This window comes from Physeter macrocephalus, chromosome 6 (assembly GCF_002837175.3).
Source record: "Physeter macrocephalus isolate SW-GA chromosome 6, ASM283717v5, whole genome shotgun sequence".
In the NCBI taxonomy this organism is placed as follows: Eukaryota; Metazoa; Chordata; class Mammalia; order Artiodactyla; family Physeteridae; genus Physeter; species Physeter macrocephalus.
This window is the reverse complement of record NC_041219.1, coordinates 48199444-48205917: the sequence shown is the minus strand read 5'-3', so window position 1 is coordinate 48205917 and position 6474 is coordinate 48199444.

Sequence of the window (6474 nt, the reverse complement as noted above, 5' to 3'; positions counted from 1 at the left end):
TTCCTTTAGCTCTCGGAACAAGGTGAGGAAGTCGCCATCGTTATTATTCCAGATGGGGAAGCTGAGGCACATTTAACCACCACTGCCTGCAGCTCCTAATGCCCCGTACCCAGGGTTGGAACACAGTGCACTTCAGTTCCTGAGCACGTGTGCTGAGTGCTGGGCACCTGTGTTACCCGAAAACCGGGGTCACCTCTTGCTGAATGTGGAGCCAAAAGACACAGCTAAGCCAAAAGAGTGCAAAGGGACTTCCCTGGCGGTCCAGTGGCTAAGACTCTGCGCTCCGAATGCAAGGGGCCCGGGTTTGATCCCTGGTCAGGGAACTAGATCCCGCATGCAGCAACTAAATATCCCACAGGCTGAAACTTAAAAAAAAAAAAAAAAAATCCCACATGCTGCAACTAAGACCTGGCACAGCCAAATAAATAAATAAGTATTTTCAAAAAAGGGGAAAAAGCAGGAGAAGGAAGGATTTATTATTACTTGCAGCAAGGAAGGAGAACACTGAGGATCTTTCCCAAAGCAGTGTCTCCCCAGACCACAAAATTGGGAAAGTTTTAAGCTAAGGGTGGGGAATTCCCTGGCGGTCCAGTGGTTAGGACTCTGTGCTCTCACTGCCGAGGGCCCGGGCTGGGAACTGAGATCCCACAAGCCACGTGGCGCGGCCAAAAAGAAATAATAAACTAAAGACGCATGTATGTTCAGGAAGGGGCTTGAGCAGAGGAGAATTCGGCATAGAATTGGGGCAAAGGTCGCCAGAGTCCAAGCTTTAGCTGATTGAAGCCAGAAGGGTCAACATCATCTTTCTGTCCTCCACTTGGATGGGGGCCTCAGCTCCTGCAGAACTCAGAGACTGTATTGGATTAGGATGTGTATCTCTTGAGGAGGAACCGGGACTCTGTTTTATCACTGACTATTGTTTCTTGATTGCTTTTCCTTTGTTCCTGCATTCCCTCACTTCTCTTAATATCATTAATTACTGAGACCTGTTCAAGGGCAAAGCACTATGGCCAAGCTGACATCCCCAAATGGCTTAGGCCAAAAATAGCCTCTCTTATGTCAAGAAAGCCATGCCTGGTTCTCTTTCTCTGGGGACCCCCTAACCTATCTGCTTACACCTGGACCTGTAGGAGACAGCCCCTGCCCTCAAGGCCCCCAGGCCCCAGCGTGGACCTTGATAAACAGAACCCTGTGGGCTCGGTGCTGTCAGAGGTCAGACCCAAGGCACAGCGGGGGGGCCCCCCCGGGCAGGGTGTGCCAGGACGGTGCAGCTGGAGTAATCAGTTCAGCTCCAGGCGAGGTGCAGGCTGGAAGTCTCAGCCCCTCCACCCCAAAGCTCAGCCAGGCAGCCTAACAAGGACAAAGCCAGCAGAAGGGACACCTTGGGAAAAATGCCTTCCCTTCCCCTCCCCTCCCCCATATCCAAGAGAGACACAGCTTCTCTCAAGCTGTGGAAAATTACTGGGAGGCACTGCCACCTGGCTGCGTTGCACTCTCAGAGCAGATAAGGCAGTGGCGGGGCAGGTAGACACGGAGCCGGCATGGTGCAGGGATGGGGATGTATGTCACACGGTGTGGGTGCCGCAGGGTGTAGGAGTCCGCATCCCAGCCTCCACCCCACGGGTGTGAGCACGTCTCATTCAGCGTGTACTGAACACAGGAGTGAATATGTGTATGCGTGAACCCACAAGGCTCGGTTCCCCGGACAGACCCCACTCACTTCTGTGCAGAAGTTGCTCTCGTGGACATGCTTTTGCGTGCGTGTTTACGCTACTGTTTATTGAGCACCTACCACGTGCCACGTGCTAAACTCTCCATATGCATCTTACCGCACCGTCAGTCGTCTTATGCGGTAGGTATTATTATTCCCCTTTAACAGACTGAAAAACAGACACTGAGGACTTACAGTAACCAGGCCAAGCTGGAGGGTGGGCAACTGCTTGGAACCGCTGCAGGACATGCCTGGCTACAGAAAGGGCGTGGTGTTAGCAGAATGGAGAAAAGGGACAGAGTCACAGGCGGGGCCCCAGGAGAGGGAAGAGACATCAGGGATGAGCTGACAATCCTTCCATCCTAGAAAGGAAGTTGTTGCTCTGTTGCCACGGAAAGACCCACATCATAACACAAAGATGCCCTGCACGGTGTAAAGTCCTGAGGTATGCCTATCTTATACCTCTGGACCACACCCTACAGTAGATAACACACACTACGCCCCCGTGTGGCTTGTGGGATTTTAGTTCCCGGAGCAGGGATGGAACCGGAGCTGTCGGCAGCAAAAGGGCGGAGTCCTAACCACCGGACCGCCAGGAAATTCCCCTACCTCCCCCCACATCAATTTCCTGTAGAAACTCCTGGTGCTGTACCTGTGTCTGGGCAGGCTGGCAGGTAAGACTGTGATGCCAGTGCTGGGCAGCCAGTGGGGCGTGTGTAGCTAGCAGGACGGCTTCGCTGGCAGGAGAAGGGAGGAGGGAAGCTTGGAGAAGTCTCTCTGGCTCTCCTTCTCTGCTGTTTCGTCTGCCTCCCACCCAGGCCCCAGCTCAGGCCTCCTCAGCCCTGGCCTGGAAGTTTGCAACAAGCCACTCTGAGGTCTCAGCTCACCAATCCAGGCCCCTGCTCCCCAGCAGCCATGATAAGGCCAGGGGGACCAGCATGAAAACCTCCTAGGAGCTGAGGACACAGCAGGAAAATAGCCCCTGCCCTCATGGAGCTGACGGTGTAGAAGGGAAATGGGCAGTAAACACATGTCACGTGCCTAGGCCCATGCTCCGCAGTAAGAAAAGCCACTGCAATAAGCAGCCCACCCACTGCAAGGAAAAGTAGCTCCCGCTCGCCGCAACTAGAGAAAGCCTGCCACAGCAGTGAAGACCTAATGCAGCCAAAAATTAATTAATTAATTAATTTAAACAAACATAACCATTGTTAAAATTTATAAAGAAAAAAAAACACGTGTCAGGGCGTGGGGAGGCTATAAAGAAAAGGGAAGTTGGGTCAGGGACAGACACCACTATGAAAGTAAAAGGGCAAAACACAGCCCGGGAGCAATTTGCAAAACACGTATCTGACTAAGGACCCAATCTAAAATATACTAAGAACTCATGACTCGGTAATAAACAAACAACCCAGTTTTTAAAAACTGAGCAAAAGATTTGAACACGTTTCATCAAGGAAGATATATGAACGGCAAATAAGAACCTGAAAAGGTGTTCAACATTATTATGGGGAAATGAAAATCAAAACCACTACACACCACCAGAATGGCCAGCATTTAAAAGCCTGACCATACCAAGTGTGGCAGAAGATGTGGAGGAACTGGAACTCTCACACCGTGAGTGGGAATGTGACGGCATACAACCACTGCACACCTATCAGAATGGCTAAAATAAAAAATAGTGTTGTACTTCCCTGGTGGCGCAGTGGTTAAGAATCTGCCTGCCAATGCAGGGGGCACGGGTTCAAGCCCTGGTCCGGGAAGATCCCATATGCGGTGGAGCAACTAAGCCCGTGCGCCACAGCTACTGAGCCTGCGCTCTAGAGCGCATGCTGTGCTCCTCAACAAGAGAAGCCACCACAATGAGAAGCCCGAGCACCGCAATGAAGAGTAACCCCCGCTCGCTGCAACTAGAGAAAGCCTGCGTGCAGCAACAAAGACCCAACACAGCCAAAAAGAAATTAAAAAAAAAAAAAGTAAACATGCACTTCCCATGCAACCCAGCAATAGCACTCAGGTATTCATCCCAGAAAAATTAAAATTATGTTCATGTAAAAATCTTACATAAATGTTCATAGCAGCTGTATTCATAACAGCCAAAAACTGAAAACAGCTCAAATGTCCTTCAGTGGGAGAACAGATACACAAACTGTGGTCCATTTACATCATGGGACACTTACTCAGCAATAAAAAGGAACGCACTGTTGAGACCTGCAACAACTTGGATGGGCCCCAAGGGAATTACGCTGCCAGAAAAAAAAAATCTCAAAAGGTTATATGTTGAGAAAGGTTGAGAAAATCACCTCCTCCTCCAGGAAGCCCTCCTGGCTATGCCAGCCCTGATTGGGTGGGGAGGGGAATCCTACCTCTGATTCTTACAGGACTTCTAAACTGACCTGTGTGTCGAAGGCCAGACCATGCTCTGTCCAGGGCTCTGCTCTGACAATTCCTCTGTGCATTTCTACCAGCCACAGCCGCAGCCGCACCCGGACCCGCACTAGCAGCAGCCGCAGCCCCCGCAGCGACGGCGCGCGCACCCGGAGCCGGAGCCGGAGCCGGAGCCGGAGCCGGAGCAGACGACGCGCAGCCCACAGCCGCGACTCCCACGGAGGCCGGCCGCGGCGTTACGGCAAAACCTTGCCCCGTGCGCCCGCCCTCGCCGCGCGAAGGTTCCGCCCCGAAACCACCGGCTCCCTTGCCGCCGGCCCCGCCCTCCCAGGAGGCCCCGCCCCCATCTCCGGCGCAAGCGCGGTCGAGTGCGCGGAGGGCTGTAGCTGGGCCGAGCCTTCGTCCGCGCTCCGCCTGCAGCTGCTCGCCGCGCGTTCTCAGCTTCTTCATCTGCAAAATGGGCGCGGGCGCACTTTGCAGGGACATAGAGACCATTAAGTGCAATCGGAGGCGCCTCTCTGCAGCCAGGCTCTGCATCACACTCATGCACAGCTTCTATTCTCCAACCCGAGTTGGGTCCAGACCCGAGCCAGTGTCGGGTCTCCAGACACGCCCTGCTTGCCAAAGACCCTGAGGACCTAAAATCGCCAGTCCCCTCCCCCCAGCCCCGCGTTCTTTTCTTTCAGAATTCTTACCACTCTGAAATTACGTATACTTGTTATTTGTCTCTCCCCAGCTCCCCGGGAGAGCCGGGACCTTGTCCGCCGTGTCCATCCCTGGGTACCCAGAAGCTAAAACGGGGCTGGGCACACGATCGGTGCCCGAATGTGAATGAGTGAGTGTCCACCCGTGCTCTTCCCTCATCAAGAAATACTCTCACCCGGAAGCTGAGAATGGGACCAGCTTGGGTTCGGATCCCGTGAGCCCCAGTGACCACACGCCCGTCCGAGTCCCAGGTTCCGCGTCTGTAAAACCTGTGATGCTAGCGCGCGCCTCCTGGGGTGGCTGAGAGGACCAAATGAGATCGCGCATAGATGGGCTAGGCACAGAGGTGCGCAGCTGGTTTAGTGTCCCCTAGTGATCTTGTTATTCTGGTGGCCCCCTCCTCCCATTGTCTGCCCCTGGAAGCCCTTCCCTTCCCTGAAGAAAACCTAACCGGATCAAAAGCCACTTCCTCTTGCCAGCCTTCCCGTCCTTCCTGAGTCCGCCCTCCCTGCCCTGCCCAGCCCAAGCCGGCCAGTTGGCTAAAGGGAGCACATTTTTATAATATTACTAAATCTCTGTTCCGAAAGATTGTACCAATTTATGTTCCCCCAAGATATCATTTTCAGACTCATCTGAGATGCTGCCTCAGGTAGGGCAGAGACCACTCCCATTTTGGGGGACATAAAGTTTACTTATGGAGCAAGTTTTATGTAACTGACTGCTTTGGCCTGTGAGCTTAGCTTATGTAGAAGTGGCATGCTTTTAACCATGCTTTTTTTTTGCTTTTTTTTTTTTTGCGGTACGCGGGCCTCTCCCGTTGTGGAGCACAGGCTCCGGACGCGCAGGCCCAGCGGCCACGGCTCACGGGCCCAGCCGCTCCGCGGCATGTGGGATCTTCCCGGACCGGGGCACGAACCTGCGTCCCCTGCCTCGGCAGGCGGACTCTCAACCACTGCGCCACGAGAGAAGCCCAAACCATGCTTTTTTTTTGAAACAGTATGTCTTCACTTCTCGGTTTGTATCTTTTGTGTTTTGCTTTCAGAGAGATACATTGATAACCCCTGTTGTAGGATTTATAGACTCCAACTTCCAGGCCAAGCCTAACCCCGATGAAGTTAAGCATGTGTTCCTGGTGCCTCTGGAATACTTCCTGCGTCCCAGTGCCTACCAGCAGAATCACCTGACACGCTCTGGTCATCATATTATTATTCACTGCTTTGAGTACACGAACCCTGAAGACGGTGTGACTTATCATATCCGGGGAATGACTGCAAAATGTGCCTTGTTTGTTGCCTTAATTATTTTGGGAAAAAAACCCTCCTTTGAGGTTGAATTTGATCTCAACGATCTGATGTCATCCTCTGAAGAGTCTTTACTGAAGCTTCATAAACAAGCTACAAGCAAGTTATGATTTATGAGACCAACACCCAAATAACTCTCTAAGAGGTGTTTGTGTGGGCTTATCCACAGAACAACAATAATGCCAGCTGTTGGAATTTGACAGGTACAAATATGTTTCCTGCAACATGAAGGTAAAAACCTTGCCTTCTTTTCCAGTTCCCTTCTATTATCTGAAAAAGCAAAAGTCTTTCAAAAGTAGAAAAATGGGGACTTCCCTGGTGGTGCAGTGGATAAGACTCCACACTCCCAAGGCCGGGGGCCCGGGTTCGATC